This window comes from Mus caroli, unplaced genomic scaffold, assembly GCF_978045245.1.
Source record: "Mus caroli unplaced genomic scaffold, Mus_caroli_1 scaffold_16, whole genome shotgun sequence".
Lineage (NCBI taxonomy): Eukaryota > Metazoa > Chordata > Mammalia > Rodentia > Muridae > Mus > Mus caroli.
In genome coordinates this window covers 49081786-49101397 of record NW_028227271.1, presented here as the reverse complement: position 1 = coordinate 49101397, position 19612 = coordinate 49081786, and the positions used below count along the sequence as shown (strand labels likewise).

General features: G+C 44.7%; 1 pseudogene; it reads right to left on the bottom strand.

Annotated features, from left to right (window-relative positions):
* Positions 1-18091: 18091 nt before the first annotated feature.
* On the bottom strand, positions 18092-18394 carry LOC110310553 (elongin-B pseudogene; annotated as a pseudogene).
* Between the last annotated feature and the right edge of the window lie 1218 nt (positions 18395-19612).

The following is a 19612-nucleotide window of genomic DNA, read 5'->3' as shown; positions in this document are numbered from 1 at the left end:
GAATATACATTAATCTTGAGAGGAAGGGGAAGGAAAGGGATCCAAGCTGAGTAACGAGTCACAGGAGTATTTTGGAATCTGACTTCAATGTGACATTGGCTAAGAAAGTAACATTGGTGGATAGAAGCCAGGCAAGAAGTGAAAGCATCATAACATTTCAGATTAATTCCTATGGGCACTAGCTCTCTACCTTCACCTGCTGCTATTATGCAATACAGAAACATGGTCTATAAAAACTAACTCCCTTCTCACTCCAAGGGTTCAGACTTGGGACGCTAAGAAAATTGACAACCTTACCTTCAGCCTTGTGCATACGGCTCAGAGATGTTAAAAAAAGAGCTCACTCTGCCTTCAGTGATAGACACACAAACTATCTGGTTTTATAACTGACTTAGGAAATGTACTTCTTCATTGTATATGATTTTGGTCGTCTACTCTGAATACACATATACAAAACTTTAAAAATAAATAAAAAATATATATTTAAAAGAAAAAAGAAGCAAAGAAAAAACTTGAGAGAACTGATTTTATTGTTTTTTATTATAGTCACATCGAAATACAAATAATGATCAAGTAATGTATCACCCACCTGGGACATTTCTGAGAATGGAGGAGGGACCTGCTATTGATTAAGCTGGGGTTGCCTATGCTATATGGAAGGTCTGTTCGCCATGTGTTAGGAAACAAGGTGTGTGTGTGTGGTCACAATATTAAAGTTTTCAGTGGGGCTGAAGCTCACTCACTAAAGTATTACCCTGAAATCCTGGATTTGATTGTCAGCACTGCAAAACAATAAATATAAAAATGTCATCTATAACACTTCGTAAAAGAAAAGGACTGAGGCTGAGGAGTGAGGTGGTGACTCTGTCCTTAAAGTGCCTGCCATGCACACACAAGGACCTGAAGTCAGATCCACACCACTCACTTAAGCTGGGTGTGGCTGTGATGTGTACCTATAACTCCAGAGCTGGGAGGGCTGGGGTGACTGATCCTTCCAGTTGGCTAGTCTAGCTGACTCAGAGAACTCCAGGTTCAATGGGCGACCCTCTCTGGAAAAATAAGGTGCACAGCAATCCAGGAGAAAAACCTAATGTTGACCTCTGGCCTCTACATTCAGAATTATGTGTTTGTGTCCACACTCATATGTGTGTACTCTACACACACCTGAAACACACGTAAACTTTTTTTTAAAATTAGACTTATGTCTTTTTTTTGTGAGTTTTTTCTTCCATGTGTGTGTGAGTCCCATGTGCATGCCTGGGAACTGCTAAGGTCAGTGGAGGGACCAGATTCACACATAAACATTCTCTCTTCTCTTCTCTCTTCTCTTCTCTTCTCTTCTCTTCTCTTCTCTTCTCTTCTCTTCTCTTCTCTTCTCTCTCTCTGTCTCTCTCTCTCTCTCTCTCTCTCTCTCTCTATATATATATATATATATATATATATCCCCTTCTTTCTCTCTTTTATGTATCTTGAGGTGATTTTTTAAAAAGATTTATTTATTTATTATATGTAAGTACACTGTAGCTGTCTTCAGACACACCGGAAGAGGGAGTCAGATCTTGTTACAGATGGTTGTGAGCCACCATGTGGTTGCTGGGATTTGAACTAAGGACCTTTGGAAGAGCAGTCGGGTGCTCTTACCTGCTGAGCCATCTCACCAGCCCCCATTGATGTGATTTTATTTAGTTAAAGTACACACACCACACCTGTCAGAAGGATCAGATTCTTTCAGCTTACCCATCATAATGGAAAGACACTATTCCATTAGCTTTGGTGTGACATACCTTGCTTGTGAATTTCTAGTCGTCTGGCTTATGCCATACGAATGTTACTGGGGTTACTGGGAAGATCTCTGTGACAAGAGATTCCTACCACCAGCTCATTTTAGGTCACGCACATATCCCTCCCGTGTGGCACACTGTAAATCAAGAATGCCAATAATTTCAAGGAACATTTTGCCAAGGAGAAAGGCAGTTCTGGGAAGCCACCCCACAACTGTCCACTGAGATGGCTTTTTTTTTTTTCCCCGAGACAGGGTTTCTCTGTGCAGTCCTGGCTGTCCTGGAACTCACTCTGTAGACCAAGCTGGCCTCAAACTCAGAAATTCGCTTGCCTCTGCCTCCCACGTGCTGGGATTAAAGGCGTGCGCCACCATGCCCGGCGAGATGGCTTTTTAATAGAGCATCTGCAGCCAAGTCCACAGTGCTGGAACTAGATAGAGACTGTAACAAGAAGGACTCGCTGGGAAAGAGATAAGACCATGACTTAGCATTTCTTCTTTTCTTCTAGGCCCCGCCCAACAGTTACCTAGCAACAGCCAGGTAGGAGCCTGGCTAGTTATAAAAAGACTGTTTGAAGCCCCCCCCCCCCCCCCGTCCCCCTTTTCTGGCCTCTCTCTCCCTCCCTCCCCACCTCGTTCCAGCCTCTTCCCTTCTTTCTCCTCTCTCTGTCCCCTCTCTCTGCTCTATTCCCTTCTTACCCCGCCCCCTTCTCACGTGCCCCCCAAAACTTCATTTTACACTAGAACCATCTTAAGGCTGGTGCTTGGGGTGGGGGATGCCTCAGCATGGGCTCGCTAAGGCACCCCCTCCCGCCTTATCATACCTCATTTTACAAAACATGTCAATGACAGCTGTAGATCTGCAGCTCTCTTTTCTTTGGGCAGGGACGTAGGTACTACAGATTGAACTCAGGGTCTCAACATAATGTGATTGTCCATCAAGTGACACCCCAAGTACCGCTGTGCTTTCCCCAGGCTTCTGGGTCCTTTCGTCACCTAGACAGAATGCTCTTCTGGAAACATTCATCCCAAGACCGGGGCTCCATAAGCCACAAAGTGGCTCGCAGGTGGTGACGTAGGAGGACAGATCTGGTTCTGTGCTTCTTGCCCCATTCAGCCTAGTCCTGGTCACATACGGCTAGAGCTGTGAAGGCATGGGGCACCTTCAGGTTTAAATGGGGGTTAGGGAACAGGAAGGAAAGAAAGGCGTCCAAAGAAAATTGTTTGCGAAGGGCGGGAGATTTGCCAGAAACGAGCTTCCCTTGGCCAAGCTCCTGGTTCTGTCTCCACTGGCTCCTGCTCCAGCTGCTCTGTTGGAACTCGTGAGCATTTATGATGGCGCCTGGGATGGAAGGAGAGGCTACTTTTCGCCCTGAATCAATCTTCTTCCTTTGGAGCAATTTCTTTCCCACTGTACAGCATTCCCTTCAAAGAAAAAGAGAAGGAGTAAGAGTAAACGTGAGGGTTGAGTAAGGGCAAACCCCGCCCCTTCCTTGGAGAGGCTGTTCAGCCCAGGGTCAGAGAGGGAAGGCTTGGGACCTTGATTTTGCAATTAGACCCTTGCTCCTACTACTGAGTGCTGTGTTTGCTAAAGAGAGCCTCTGGCCACAGCTGCGCCTTCCAGAAAACAGCAGACTTAGCTCTTATAAACAACCAACTGTCTCAGCCCTGTTGGAGCAGATAAGCATTATTTCCCCCCCACAGCAGTGAACAAAGGAGCGATCGGTGGCAGGCGCCACTCTTTGGAAATATCAAAGCTGAAAGCACTAAGCGTACTTTGGGGTTCCAGAATAGGTATAAGAAATTCCATAATGGGCCTCTAATAGGTAAAGTTTATCAGGTTAGGCTGAGCCAAGGGCAGAAACATTTCTAAGAGCTAAGAACAAACACCTAACTGTTTGCATTTGATGTGCAATAAGTTGCTAACACAACGCAGAGATGTGGCTGTGTGCTTCTGCTGGGCGTTAGGAGATGTACTCATTGCATGGCAGTGTGTGGCAGAGTGCACACTGCATGTCCTATCTTGTTCCTTTGTCCTTTCTAAGGCTTCTTCTCTCTTTCATGATTCAAATCAGAATCTTTGTTTTTTTTTTGTTTGTTTTGTTTTCCTTTTTTTTTTTTTTTTTTTTTTTTTGTTTTTGTTTTTTGTTTTGCTTTTTCGAGACAGGGTTTCTCTGTATAGCCCTCGCTGTCCTGGAATTCATACTGTAGACCAGGCTGGCCTCCAATTCAGAAATCCACCTTCCTCTGCCTCCCAAGTGCTGGGATTAAAGGTGTGTGCTACCACTGCGTGGCAGAATCTTTGTTTTTATACTTCCTGTTAAAGCATAGAGCAGTGGCTATGGCCCCTCTCCTGGGGTACCTGTGGCTCCAGGCTGAGCCTCTTTCTGGTTAGTCCACTCTCCTATGCCAAAGAAAAACACCACAATCAAGGTCAGGTTTCCTTCCTTATAGCAGCACCACTTAAAAGAAATGACTGAATAATTTGACAGGAATAGCAAAGAATCAGAGACTTTCCTGCTGAAAAGCGAATGTGTAAAGCACACTTCAGGATGACCTTATAGAACCACCTCACCTGAAGATCTCCTGGGACAATGGTCTGAGGCCTTTGTCATGTAACTCCTCTGGCCTCATCTACACCCAAGTCTTCCATTTCTCTAGAGAGTATTCTCAAGAGCACCTGCCCCAATGACCATGCGCAAAGATGGTCATCTCAGTCTGCTTCTAGACAACCTGACCCCTGCTGCCATAAAGCACAAACACTGAAAGTGCATATATAGTCGCACAACTTAATGAGGTTTTACAAAATGAACCCACTTACATGAGGACCAACAGCTACATCAAGAAACCCCATTTCCCCATCACCAGTGAGGACCGATAACCTTACTCTCTCTTTTGGTGCGTGTGTGTGTCTGTGTGTGTGTGTGTGTGTGTGTGTGTGGGTGTGTGGTGTTTTGAGACAGAGTTTCTCTGTATAGCCCTGGCTGTCCTGGAACTCACTCCGAAGACCAGGCTGGCATCAACCTTAGAAATCCATCTGTCTCTGCCTCCCAAGTGCTGGGATTAAAGGCGTTTAACACATTGTTCTTCAACATTCTGTTGGTGATGTCTGCAATACTGTTACCAGAGGTTCGTTCGGTATAACCCACTCCCACTGACATAGGGTTTGCCCTTCTGAGAATCTAAGTCAATTTGTTGTTTGAGACAGGCTCTCTATATAACCCTGGTTATCTTGGAATTGTCTACGTAGATCAGGCTGGTCTCAAACTCTCAGAGATCTTCTTGCTTCTGCCTCCCAAGTGCTAAGATTAAAGAAATGCGCCACTGCACCCAATTCAATTGTTGTTTTATGTTTGGTATTTTTTTGTTGTTGTTGTTGTTGTTGACCAGTATCTGAGTGCAACCATTTTGAAGCAGTGATGAATGACACTGTAATGAATATTCTAGAAAATGTCCCTGGATGACCATGAATATCCCTTGCATGCATGTTGAATATGCATAGTAGAATATGCATGCATTTTTGGTTCTGTTAGGTACAGCACTGACAGTCTTTGCAAAGTGGTTGTGCTCATTTGTGTTGCCACTTGTAGTGTATGAGAAATAAGACTGTTAGCATGTTAGCGGTTCTTCTAGGCTCCGCCCAACAGTTACCTAGCAACAGCTAGGCACAACCCTGGCTCACCGTAAAAGGACTATTGACCTTCTAGGGTTCTCTGACTGTTTTTTTTTTTTTTTTTTTTTTTTTTTGGTTTTTCGAGACAGGGTTTCCCTGTGTAGCCCTGGCTGTCCTGGAACTCACTTTGTAGACCAGGCTGGCCTCGAACTCAGAAATCCGCCTGCCTCTGCCTCCCGAGTGCTGGGATTAAAGGCGTGCGCCACCACACCCGGCTCTGACTGTTTTCTCTCTCTGACCCCTCTCCTTCTCTCTGTCCTCTTTCTCTCTCTCCCTCCCCTTTCTCTATGCATGTGTTCCCAGCCAGCCTCTTTTCTTCTCCTCTCCCCCACCCCCTTTCTTTGCCTCTACCTCTTTCTCAACCCGCCTTCCCATGCCCCCAAATAAAGTTTATTTTATACTAGATTTGCCATAGGGCTGGTGCCTTGGGGCGGGGGCGGGGCGTTGCTCAGCATGGGCCCACTGAGTGATGTCCCCTCAACCTGCTGCATCATATCACTTTTTACAAAACATCACTGATGGTTCGTTTTTATTCCTCTTTTAAATATCGGCCCCTTTAGCAAATATGTAATGATTCCATGTTATAGCTTCAATTTGCTTTTTCCTGGAGCCATGGACACCAGTCATGTTTTAAAGTTTGTCATTTTCTTCTTTGTTCTACACAGAGTCTCTTGGACACTACAGAGCCATCTCGGAGTTCACTTTATAAGCCAGGCTGTCTTTAAACCTGGACCAATCCTCTGCTGGAGTGATTGGCAGATGCAGCCATTCCTGGCGTCTTGCATTGGCTGTTGGGAATTCTCACAAAAACCACTGCTCATTAGGAGGAGGGAAAAGACCTTGTTCAAGGACAAAGAAAGGGACTCACTGGGGGTAAAGAAAGCATACAGGGGATTATGTAGAGTTGATGCACTTGCATGGAAGTTGCTGGAAAAAGAAGATAAAAATGAGATTTGTCCCTAGCAACGAAGTCATGCACTCATTGGGAAGAAAGTAAGTTGGGGGAGGGAAGAGAAATCTAAAGATGGGGTCCAGCTGCTGCACTCAGAAAAGTCAAGCGATGGCTTTGGATGGCAAGACTCCCAAGAGTCCACTCAACCAATGACACTCCACAGACATAAGATGGTTTTCTGATTGCCAGTGTCTATACCGAACGGTGGTTGTTGTGTGTATGGGGGCAAGGTTGCCAGCTGAGGAAATGGACAACACAGGGATACAGTCCTTTTTCGGGCTCATTGAATGTAGGAGAAGCAACAAGGTCAGAGTGACCTAGACTGCAAGACATCATTATCCAGGTTGTGTCAGAAGAGCTGCACAACCCTGAGCAACAGGCGGGGCCTGGAGTCACATGGCTCTGCTGTTTGTTTCCACCTGTCTATGCTCCGACCTCCCCACACCCCAGCACCAGCTATGAACCTGTCCTTAGCTGTCACAGGGGATTTTGAAGCTACTCTACATTCTACTTTCCCACTAGTAGACCTAAAATGGGTTCTTCATAGTGGCTCTCAGCTCCCCATGGCTGACCTGACAAATTGTGATCCTGTGTTATCCTTTAAGACCTCCACTGAAGACTCATACAGGGAAGAAACCCTTCCTGCTTTCCAGCAACAGGCCCTGAGAGAATATTTTTTTATTTTAGAGATGCAGATGGGGGAAGGATGATACAGACCACAAACCCAGTCTAATCTATCTATTTAACCTACTAAGATGCCTATTATTTGACAGAGACTGCAGGAAAAAACCTATTTATTTAGTGCTGCAATGTCTAATCTTCACTGCCAGCCTGTCAGGATTTAGACTTACCTAGGAGACAAACCTCCTGATGTATCTGTGAGGGTGTTTCCAAAATGGATTAACAGAGGATGAAGAGAAGACTCATTAGAGATGCAGTGACACAGTTTTGCAGGTTGGTGTGATTTGCTTTGATGGGGCATGTGCTGTGGGCTTGGTGATGTAGCTGAGACACAGCACCGAGGAAGGATGAGGGAGCTTCATGGAGCTTTTGCTTTGGCGAGTCACACAACGAAGTGTAGCACCAGGGAGAGCTATCATTTCCTTCAGAGGATTTTACATTTTCCCGTGTGCTTTCCTTTGTTGTTTTATAGGAAAAAGACTTTGAAAAGTTCAAAGCAAAGATCTCCCTATCAGGAAGTGAGTTTACGCCAATGGGATCTTCAATAATGTCTAGGAAAGATTTAGTTATTACAATTGTTTTCTTCTAGCAACCGCCAGGTATCCTTCAAGGTACAGAACAGCCCTCCACAACGACGAGTTGGCTCAAAATGTCAGAACTGCAAGGTGTAAAAGTCTTGATTGCTCGCCTCTCTGTCATTTGTTTGTTTGTTTTGAGACAGGGTTTCTCTGTGTAGCTTGACTGTCCTGGAACTCACTCTGTAGACCAGGCTGGCCTCGAACTCAGAAATTCACCTGCCTCTGCCTCCCAAGTGCTGGATTAAAGGCATGCGCCATCACGCCCGGCCTCTCTATCATTTTAATAACGGGAATTCTTTCTTTTTTTTTTTTTTTTAAAGATTTATTTATTTATTATATGTAAGTACACTGTAGCTGTCTTCAGACACACCAGAAGAGGGAGTCAGATCTCATTACAGATGGTTGTGAGCCACCATGTGGTTGCTGGGATTTGAACTCTGGACCTTCAGAAGAGCAGTCGGGTGCTCTTACCCACTGAGCCATCTCACCAGCCCGAATTCTTTCTTTTTAAAAGATTTATTTACTTAATGTATGTGTGTTCTATCTGCATTACACCCGTGTGCCAGCAGAGGGCGTCAGATCCCATTATGGATGGTTGTGAGCCACCATGTGGTTGATTAAAATTGACTTCAGGACTTCTGGAAGAGCAGCCAGTGCTCTTAACTGCTGAGCCATCTCTCCAGCCCCCAGTGATTTGAATTCTTAAACTATGAACATACAGCTGAACATAGGTGTTAAAACAGAAGACGTTTCTAAACTCTGTGGCTTAAGCAGTTGAAGTATAGGGAATCTGACAAAATTTATGATGTGTGAGCCTAGAAACTTAAATATGGCATCAGAATTTGCAAGATGCCTCAGTGGTTAAACGGACTGGCTGCCATGCATGCTGCCTGCATTTAACCACAGGAATCTACATGATGTAAGGAGAAAAATGGACTCTTGTAAGTACCTCTACCCATGCGCTGCAGCAGGTGCATGTCTCCCCAACACACACACACACACACACTGCGTAAATGTGGGAGGTAATTTTAAACAGCATTACTAATCTGTGTATTGGGCCACCTATCTATAATACTAACATTCAGGACGATGAGGCAGGAAGTTATTACTTTGAATCTAGCCTGAGCTACTTTATGAGACCTTGTCTCAAACAAAAGAAAACACCCATAAAAAGAAATTGCTGGCTCTAAAATACATAAGCAAGAAGAGTCTTAATATCTAGAGGCTTCCCCCAAGCATGGGGAGCTGAGGTTATCCTTGCCCGGTGACTCTGAAGACATCTAAGAGCTTGGTGCCAAGGAAACAGTTTACTTGGACAAGTCCATCCAAGAGTCACTTCATTTCAGAACTGTGGAGAGAAGCAAGCCATTTACCTTCTCTGTTTGAAGAGACAGAGAAGTGGGGGAAAGGAAAAGATTAATGGAGCTGCACTCCTCGGCCAAATCCAGCCTGCACACTCACTGGTGTGCAGAAAGGGAACTGTGCATGTTTGGGAAAGGATTTCTGTCCCTTGTGTCCTCTCCTCCTCCTCCTCTTCCTCTTCCTCTTCCTCCTGTCTTGGAAAAAAAAAAGAATATCTTTGTACTGATCAATTCTATCTGGGGATGAAAGCACATTTAGTTTTAGAGGTACTTTAGGGATGGGATGTAGCTTAATGATAGAAGACATGCTTAGCATACTGAAGCCCCTAGATTCTATTTCCAACAACTCTTCTTAAAAATGAAAGGTAGTAGATGTTTTCCATTTTAACCAAAACCTCCCAAAACGGTATAGTTATTTCATGACCAAGAGTTCAAACACATGAACCTGTGGAAGATGTTTTGCATTCAGAACACATCCATCACTAACATCAAATTTCTTTTCTTTCTTTCCTTTTTTTTTTTTTTTTTTTTTTTTGGTTTTTCAAGACAGGGTTTCTCTGTATAGCCCTGGCTGTCCTGGAACTCACTTTGTAGACCTCCAACTCAGCAATCCACCTGCCTCTGCCTCCCGAGTGCTGGGATTAAAGGCGTGTGCCACCACGCCCGGCTAACGTCAAATTTCTTATTTTTCCTCCATAAACTGCACTCCTAAATTCTTTCCAGGGTCAGTGGAGGGAGTTACCCAGAGCCTGAGACCTTTAGGTATTACCAATCCCACTGACTGCTAGGAAGAGGGTCAGAAGTAGGATTCTCTGATAGCTCATGAACTCTTGGTTTTTTTCTTTCCTTTTGCACTCTCCTCCTCCCCCATCAGGGAGGAGACATGGTCTCATCAGGTAGCCAGGGACAACCTCAAACTTAGTCTTCCTGATGGCCTCCCAAGTATGGACATTACGAGCATCATGCCGTTCTTGAACTGTTTTCCTCTTCTTCAGATCAGTGTCAAGTGGTCCAGAGTCAAGGTCGAAATGCAGGCTATAGACTTTCAATCTCACTGGACATGTGAAAGAATGTTGAGGTGACATGTGCGGCAGAACGACACGGGGTCTTTTACTATATAAGTGTGAGGCGCACAGGGCAGATGGCGGAGGGGCTCTGACTGCTGAGTCCCCAGATGGTGCGTGCGTGAGTAGCTTCCGTTTGACCATCCAGGCATGCGCATGGCAGACATAGAATATATGTTGAAGGAGGAAAATATTTGTGGGTGCAAAAATTTGGGATGCCATCTGGGAGTTAACAAAGAAAAGATTTTTAGTTTGAGGCTATTCAAATGACTTTTCTTTGGCTAAAAGGACACAATATCAAGTTTCTGGGGAAACAGAGAGAAAGTATCAGTGAATTCAATAGGAAAGAAGAGCTAGAAAATAGGCACCCTTGGGAAGGGGAGGTAGCAGTGCTGTCCAGCTGGTGATTTAATAAAAGAGTTTGGTCTAAGTGGGAGGACGTTTCCTCATCTTCAGTCTTTAAATAGGCTGTGGTGATTATCATGTGCAATCTGCATTTTCCTTGCCTGGCCAGGGCCTGTGTGCCTTCTTGGCTTCTCATTGTCATGCTAGCTATTTCTAGCCACATAGATCACCTGACTTCCCCTCCATTCTCCACCTCACCCTCTGGCTCAGTCTTTTAGGTACAGGGTCCGGCCTGGAGCAACCCCTAGCTTTGCTGCCTTGGTGTGTGGAAGTTATAAAGCTTCCTTATCCGCTTTGCTGACCACTGCCCCACCATTTCCAGGAGCCTCAGCAATGACTGGGTCCCAACAGAAACTTGTCTGAGGTCCTCCGCATCAGTTACTATCTCTGTTCACTGTTTCCTTGGTTCTGTCCATTGCCAAGATAGCCAGGCTCAGGGATGACTATTGCTTCTGGAGTCTTGACTGGGCAGGAAATACTCTCCTTCTATTGATCTCTTGCCAAGAACCAGCCTCTGCTTGGAGAGGGGTTCTGAGAAAGGGTGTCTAGGAATGGCTAAACAAACAGCTATAAGTCAAATTGTCCAGGCTGGTGGCCTATGTTCTTTCTGCTCTAGACAGCTTTCCAGGCTACTCTCTTTCTCTCTGATGTGTTTTTCCCTCTCTCTAAGTTCTGCTCTAGACAGTTCTCCAAGCAGTTCTCTCTTGCTATTCTAAAAAACAATTCTCTGAATAGCTTATCTCTTGCAGATCAGAGGCCCAGTCTTTTATTTTACATATCAATTCAGTCATTTACTCCAGGTTTCCTTTTGGTTGTCTCAGCATCCAGAGACCCAAGGACCTTGATCCCCAAGAGACAGCAAACACACATTTTCTGATAACATTGCAAAAGAATTCAGAGAGCTACCTGCCTCTGTTAAACACAGACAGCAAGCTAGTTGAGTAGGCCTCATCCTGAAATTACCATTTCTACCTCACCTGGACTTTTCTGTCTCAGGCTGACCTTGAACTCAGGTATCTGTCTGCCGGGTAAGTACAAACAAGATGATTTCCTGCAATTATCATTTCCTAAATCTCTTTATCTCCTTCCTTTGTATCTTTCCAACAAGTAGTCTCATAGTTAGCTGCCTTTATTCCTTTAGAATCAGGAGGCCTCTCATAAAATTCATATTGCATATTTTTTGCATATTTTTGAGGAATTATATATTTTGAACTCATGTTTTAAAGAGTTCTTTTCCACCCCCTTAAGGGCTGTCCTGAAGGACCCCAGGGCTTCCCATTTTGCTGAGACATTAGCCACACCTTAACCTCCTGGACTTGTGCTATTTCTGATTATCATGGAGTCATTAACATTAACAAGGAGAACATTCCTCGAAGGAGGAATGTAAAATGTGTACATTATTATACAAACAAGCCTTATGTCCTTGGCAGCCATTGACATTCGTGGAGACCCCTGTAGTATCTGTTAGCCCTGTTCCAGGGGCAGGGACCATGTCACTCTGTCCCCATGAAGACCATGCTGGACCCAGCAGCCTCTTTTCTGGGTTTTTGCCAAGGAAAAAAAGAAATCTCTGACCATTTTATTATTATTTTTTCTTTTTCTTTTTGGTTGTTCCCTCCCCCTCCCCCACCCAGGGTTTCTCTGTATAGCCCTGGCTGTCCTGGAACTCACTTTGAAGATCAGGCTGTCCTCCAACTCAGAAATCCACCTGCCTCTGCCTCCCAAGTGCTGGGATTAAAGGCATTCACCACCACTGCCCGGCTCATTTTATCCCTTTTCTTTCTTTATATCCACCTTTTTTCTATAATCCATTTGGCCAAAAATGGTTAGGCAGAACCCTTTAAGGAAGAAAGCCCTCTAGTTAATGTTTTAAATTTTCCCTTCTCTTTATTTATTAATTACTAGTTATTATTAACATAATTGATGTGTGTGTGTGTGTGTGTGTGTATGTGTGTGTGTGTGTGTGTGTGAGACAGAGACAGAGAGGAGAGGAGAGAGAGTTACATTTCCATTGCTGGGATAGAGCACAATGTCGAAATCACATAGAAGGAAGTGTTTATTTGGGTTACTGTGACTGAGGATTAGAGTCCAGGGTGTTCAAATAGAACCATGGGGGGTGTGGGGGGGAGCCCAAATAGAAAGTTGAGAACTTGCCAGGTGGTGGTGGCACAGGACTTTAATCCCAGCACTTGGGAGGCAGAGGCAAGTGGATTTCTGAGTTTGAGGCCAGCCTGGTCGACAAAGTGAGTTCCAGGACAGCCAGGGCTATACAGGGAAACCCTGTCTCGAAAAACAAACAAAACAAACAAAAAAAGTTGAGAACTTGAAATTTGAACAACATTGAGGTAGAAAAACTGAGCTAGAAATGGTGCCAGTTTCTAACGTCTCAAAGTCAACCTCCAGTGACATACATTCTTTGGCAAGGCCAGATCTCTGAAGACTTTCCAAACAGTGCCACCATTGGGCACAGAGCCTTCCAATTCTCTAAGATTATTGGGGCATCTCATTCAGTGTGTGTCACACCATGCACAGTGTATGTGTGTTTGTGCGTGTGTTTTATATGTGCATGGTGTGACATGGCTAATGTCCGAGAACCACTTTAGGAAGCCTGTTCTTTTCTTCCATTTTGATGTGAGTTTCAGGAATCGGATTTGTGCCACTAGGCATATGCTTCTCACTGAGACAGACTCCGTGCTCTCTTTGTTCAAGAAGATTGCTTTGTGCGGGCAGTCCTGCCTCCTATCTTTAATCCCAGGACTCAGGAGGTAGAGGCAGGAGGCAGGTGAACTCCCTGTGTGTTCATGGCCAGTCTGGTCTACAGAGTTCTAAGATGCTCAGTGCTACACAGTAAAACCATTTCTGTAGAAGTAAATTCTACATTCTATTTACCAACTGCAGGCGATAACTTTCTTCACTCATTTATTATGTATGCTTTTTTTTTTAACTCTCTAAGACATGAACCCATTGTATCCCCTTGCAATTAAAAAAGAGACCTTATTCTTTTAATATTGTTTATTTATCTATTAGCTTATTGCTGTGTGTGTGTGCTGTGTGCATAGGGTCTGTCTCCCTCGTTCCTGTTGTGCCGTACACGTCTGGCTAGCAGACATTCAGGCCAGTTTCCCTGTCTCCACTTCCTGTCTCTTCCTAGGACTGCAGGGACACAGACACAGACTCCCTCAGCAGCTCTTTACGTAGGCCCTAAGAATTAGGAGGACCTAACTGAGGTCTTCAAGCTTGCAGAGCAAATACTTTTACCCGTTGAGCCTTTTTCCTGGTCTCCACTTAGAATATGTTTACCCATTTGACTTCAATACTATCTTTAAGTGCAGAGCAACATGTCTTATCAAATGGGTTTCCTGAACGAAAGGGAGATTTTCACAAGGAACTTTGCCAGTCAGCCCATCAGGCCTTCGACCAAACTCTGAAAGTGCAAAGCTATAACCAATGCCCCCTTTTGTATCCCAGAGGGCTCAATCCTACTCTCTTTCCAAGCAGGAGTGTGCGCACTATCTCCCACACCGAGTCTTCAGAATGGCTCTCCTTCACAGAGAGGCTCAATAAAATTATAATAAAATATGATCCAGAGGGGAAATTAAAACCCACAACCTCAACTTTTGCACGGCATGGCTAGAACTGTTGTAGCCTGCCTGTTCCCTTCTGTTCTGTGGAGGACTGGCACATGATGACACTAGGTGCACGGTTTTGCTCTGGAAGTTGATGACTCCTGTCATACTCTAATTGAACAATTAATCTTTAGCAACAAGATGTCAGGTGCTTTAGCTTGCAATCTGTGACTACAGACAATGGAGTCCTTACCATGGAGTGTTTGCCTGTGTGTCATGTGACCCAAGAAGACTTCCTGAGAAAATAAGAGTTGAAAGATAATCAACCAACAGCTGGGGAGCACTAGCTCAGTAGCTAGGGAGCACTGACTACACGCCCTGTTTGCCTGTTCTTGAGTCCTAGGATGTAAGATTTACTTAGAATGACTCACAGAGACTAACCTCTCGGACTTTAGTGTCTTTATTAGACAAAATAGTCTCTTTAAAAACCCATTCCCAATAGATTTACATTGCAGAAGGAAAACTGGTGCGCTCATTCTTCCTCTGTAACCTTGTGAAATGCTGCCTCCTGGTGGCTTTCTAGGGTCGAACTTTTTCTTCTTCTTTTTTTTTTTTTTTTTCCAAGATAGGGTTTCTCTGTGTAGCCCTGGCTGTCCTGGAACTCACTTTGTAGACCAGGCTGGCCTCGAACTCAGAAATCCGCCTGCCCCTGCCTTCCAAGTGCTGGGATTAAGGGCATGTGCCACCACGCCCCGCTGAACTGGTTTTTACTTTAAAAATTTTTTAAATATATTGGCAGCTAAAACGTTTACAACTTGTGTTGTGCTTGTTATTTTGTTTTATTTTGCTTTCCTTAAACAAACAAACAAACAAACAAACAAACAAACAAACAAACAAACAAACAAGGTCTCTCTATTATGTATCCCTCCCTGGCTGTCCTAGAACTGGCTCTATAGGCCAGGCTGGCATCAAACTCATCTTCCTTCCAGCCCATACCTCCAGAGCGCTGGAATTAAATGCATGAGCCACCATGCCCAGCTCCATTTTGGTTTTCCTTTGTTTGTTTGTTTGTTGTTTGTTTATTTTGAGGCAGGGTCTTCTGTAGCTCAGGCTGGTCTTGAAATGTCAGATGCACTGAGTGAACTTGAACTACTACTATTGCTGCGTGCAACCTCCCAAGTGCTGGGGTTATGCCACCCTGATGAGCTAAAACTAAGTTTCAATAGTTTTTTTTTTTTTTTTTTTTGGTTTTTCCAGACAGGGTTCATCTGTGTAGCCCTGGCTGTCCTGGAACTTTGTAGACCAGGCTGGCCTCAAACTCAGAAATCTGCCTGCCTCTGCCTCCCAAGTGCTGGGATTAAAGGCGTGTGCCACCACGCCTGGCAATTTTTCTTGTCTATCTTTTCTATTAGTTAAAGCAAGTAGTAATAACCATAACTACCGCTAAACATGACTCTGAAAAGCTTTTTAAAAAAATAACATCACAGGCTGGACAGATGGCTCAGTGGTTTAGAGCACTGGTTGCTCTTCCCCAAGGTCCTGAGTTCAATTCCCAGCAACCACATGGTGGCTCACAACCATCTGTAATGGAATCTGATGCCCTCTTCTGGAGTGTCTGAAGACAGTGACAGTGTACTTACATATAATAAATAAACCTTAAAAGAATCCCTCACAGGGGAAAATTCAATAATTTCCTTTTTAATGATAAAGACTTTAAATTTTTTTTTTTTTATTTTATCTTATGTGCACAGGTGGTTTGGCTGTATGTATGTCTGTTGCGCCCACCTCGTCCGGCAAGGAAAAAGCAACACTGTCCGATTCTTCTCAACAGCTTTATTGCAGGAACGACTCAATGCTACGGGAACCCCGGGAACCCAGGGAGGACTCCTTATATACACCCCAGCACAGGGAAAAGCTTTGTGTCCTCCTGGGATTGGTCAGTCTGCCAGCACCTTAATTTGCATGCACCCACTTGGGAGGGGTTGGCACCAGATTCGGGCTAGCGCCTGCGCAGTGGTGTTGTTTACGCAGCGGTGTACCAGAGACCGTGCCTAGCTGCCTACCATAAGTGTACCTGGTGTCTTCAGAGGTCAGAAGAGGGCATTGGGTGCACTGGAGCTAGACAATAGGGAGCTGCCACGTGGGTACTGGCAAGTGAACTTAGGTCCTCTGAAAAAACAACCAGTGCTGTGACCACTGAGCCAACTCTCTTGCCCAGCAGTTGACGTTCTTGAGAGAAGGCTCTCTGCACTTCCATTGTGGGCTCGAACAATGGTGGGCTCACATTGGATGCCTGAACTATTCTTTAGCAAAGAGCAATATGGGCGTGCAGAAGGCAACGAGGATGTTCGGTGGCAAAGACACGACACACTATCACTGTGTGCTCGGCCCTTTATAGAGGTGATATCACTTAGCACTCCCAGCTACTCTACCTAGCAAAGATACTTCACTGTCTGCTTAGAAATAAGCAACCTGGGGGAGGTAAATCTGTTTAAGGTAGACAGCTAAGTGTCAGTTGACTAAGGACGACATATTTTACATTACATGTGTTCTATAGCTCTGTGTCCCCACAAACACAGGAGAATAATAACATTAACAAAAAATGAGAGGCAGCTGGTGTGCGAATGCCATGTCACAATGGTGAATAACTGTGGAACTCCGTTTATGTATTGTTTTAACAACCCAAATTTAGGATGCTTTTCTTTTCTTTCTTTTTTTCCCCTTTTTCTGAGACAGGGTTTCTCTGTGTAGTCCTAGCTGTCCTGGAACTCACTCTGTAGACCAGGCTGGCCTTGAACTCAGAAATTCGCCTGCCTCTGCCTCCCAAGTGCTGGGATTAAAGGCGTGTGCCACCACGCCTGGGTTAGGATGCTTTTCTATTCGTTTATTGAAAATAGATTTTTTTCATATATTTTGATTATGGATGGATGTCTTCCCCCAGGTTTTGTTTGACGAAAGCTCTTACTTACGTTTCTCATAAAGAACAAATCCCTTGGCCTTTTTTTCTGTGATAAGGTTACTGCTGAAAACAGTAGTCAAAACAAACAAACAAACAAACAAACACCCCACCCCAAACCCAAATCCAAACAAACAAAAAGCCCGCAGATGATACACTCATGAAAGATTCAAAGTTAATTCAGGGGAAAAATGCCTGAAGCAATTTATGTCAACGATGGCAGGTTTTTCTATTACTGGGCTGTGAAAAGACGGAGGGGTCCACAGAGTATCATCAAAAGCAGACAGACGCTAACCTAGCAAACATCTGTGTGCATAGAGGATATCTTAGGGTTTGTACTGCTGGGATAAAAATGCCATGGCCAAGGCCATTTATACAATAAGGAGTTTAATTGGCCTCATCCTTCTGGAGGGTTTTCATATAGGAATGTCAGCGTTAAGGCAGAGTGGTAGGCAGCTGGAGCAGCAGCTAACAGGTCACATCTTGACCCACCAGGAGGTACAGCGCACACTAGGGATGGCATGAGACTTTTGAAACCTCGGTCCTATGCCCAGTGATACTTCTAACCTTTCCCAAACAATTTCAATAACTGAGGACCAAGTTTTCAAACGTATGAAAGCTGGGCGTGGTGGCGCACGCCTTTAATCCCAGCACTCGGGAGGCAGAGACAGGCAGATTTCTGAGTTCGAGGCCAGCCTGGTCTACAAAGCGAGTGCCAGGACAGCCAGGGCTATACAGAGAAACCCTGTCTTGAAAAACCAAAAAACAAACAAACAAAAAATCAAACGTATGAAGCCCTGGGGTCTATTCTCTGTCAAATTCCTATAGAGGAAAAATAGGCATTGTCTCAAGGAGGTTTTCTTTTTGTTTTTTGTTTTTTTGTTTTGTTTTGTTTGAGGTTTTTGGGCTTTTTTTTTTTTAATTTAAAAAGACAGCCAATTTACTTATTTATTTTTAACTAGAGAATGGGTCTCTAGGTCTCTAGGAGTTGGCCGTGGGGCCCTCACTGCGCATCTTGTTCCTTAGCACTGTTTCCAGAATCCTTCCTCATGTCTGGAAGAGGTGGAGGAAAAGATTAGGGGTGGATCTCCAGGCCTTCAAAGACATCTCCTGTTCTGAAGGCCAGGCCCACTGTGGCTGGGGTCTCTGGCCTTGCTACCTGACTAGTGAAGCCACATTCCCTCAGAGTTTTATTCTCATCAAGGAGCTGGTTGTCCTTGAACAGCAACTGCTCCTCAGGAGGCCTCTTCATGATGCCCTCAATGATGCGCTTGAGCTCCCACACTGTGCTTGACTCCTTGGCATCAGTGAAGATGGTGGTCTTCTTGTGCCGGATCACGAGAAACACAAATAACCCTGTGTCTGCTTCTGACTCCATGCACCTCACTGGACCAGATCTAATGGCTTCTCAGGTAGGTTGTCCTCAGCGGGAGTGATCTCTCAGTGTCCCTGGGGCCCCTGACCTTCCAATTCAACTCACTTCCCAGAAGGAAACAGCTCTCAAGGAGGTTTTCTTAAGTGGGATTTAGAGCTTATGTGAGAATAGATGAAGTAATGACATACTGGGGGTGTGTGTGCGCGCATGCGCACCTGTGTGTATGTTTTACAAAACTTGTGAAAGCTCTGCTATATTTGGTGACAATAGCACATTTTGAAAACATAAGCAAAAGAAGACATATTTCTGCAGACTGAGACAGCTCCGTTACTTGCCAAACCATGATTCTTCAGAGAGTTCAGGGCATGCTGGCTTGCTCACCTGCTGCTCTCTAGTGGGACGGAAGATCTGGCTATATTTGTGTTTTCTGTCAGGGGAAAGCCTGTATAAAGCTTACAGATGTTACTGACACACATCTCGGCTGCTCAAAACCTGCTCCCACCCACAGGTCTGGAGTGGGCTCTGCTGACCAGCTCAGCCAATTTTCTCACGCTGTGGCACCTTTATCATCTCTCCATACCTGGGAAAGGGGAGAGCAGTAGAGAGAACAGACCCAGTCTCTGACTTGGAGCAGGACACATTTCTGGAGTAGAAGATGCCATTTCTTCCCATACGGCTCATACTCGATGACAGACAGTATCATGGAGACCCTTGAGAAGAAGAAAAGGCATGTTATCTGGTCACTGTGAAATGGAAAATGATCAAACTCTGAAAGAATTTAGTATCAACTCCTTTTTGGCAAGGATCTTCCATTTTTCTGGGCTTGCTGCCTGGACATAGAGTGAGCCTGCCTCTTGCAGGTGTCTCTGTCATGTGGAGGGAGTCATTCCATGGCAGGGGAACCAGCTGGCTCACTATCAGGACAGATAACTGGAGGATAGAGAGGAACTTTTATTTATTGCTTCTCCAGAGCTCTCTTTTGCAACTAGCTTCTTGGTTCCTGGAACTTAAACTTTTGCTTGTGGAGAAGAGAACATTGGAAACTCTGTTCCAACTCAGAAATGGCACAAATCTAAACAAGAATTTGTAAAAATAATTTGGCTGATGGGATGGCTTAGGGGGTCAGTGCAATTGGTGCCAAGCCTGACTGAGTTCAATTCCTGGAACCCACAGAGGGGAAGGTGCAAACCTGTCATCGCAGGCTTTGCAGGCAGGGCCTCT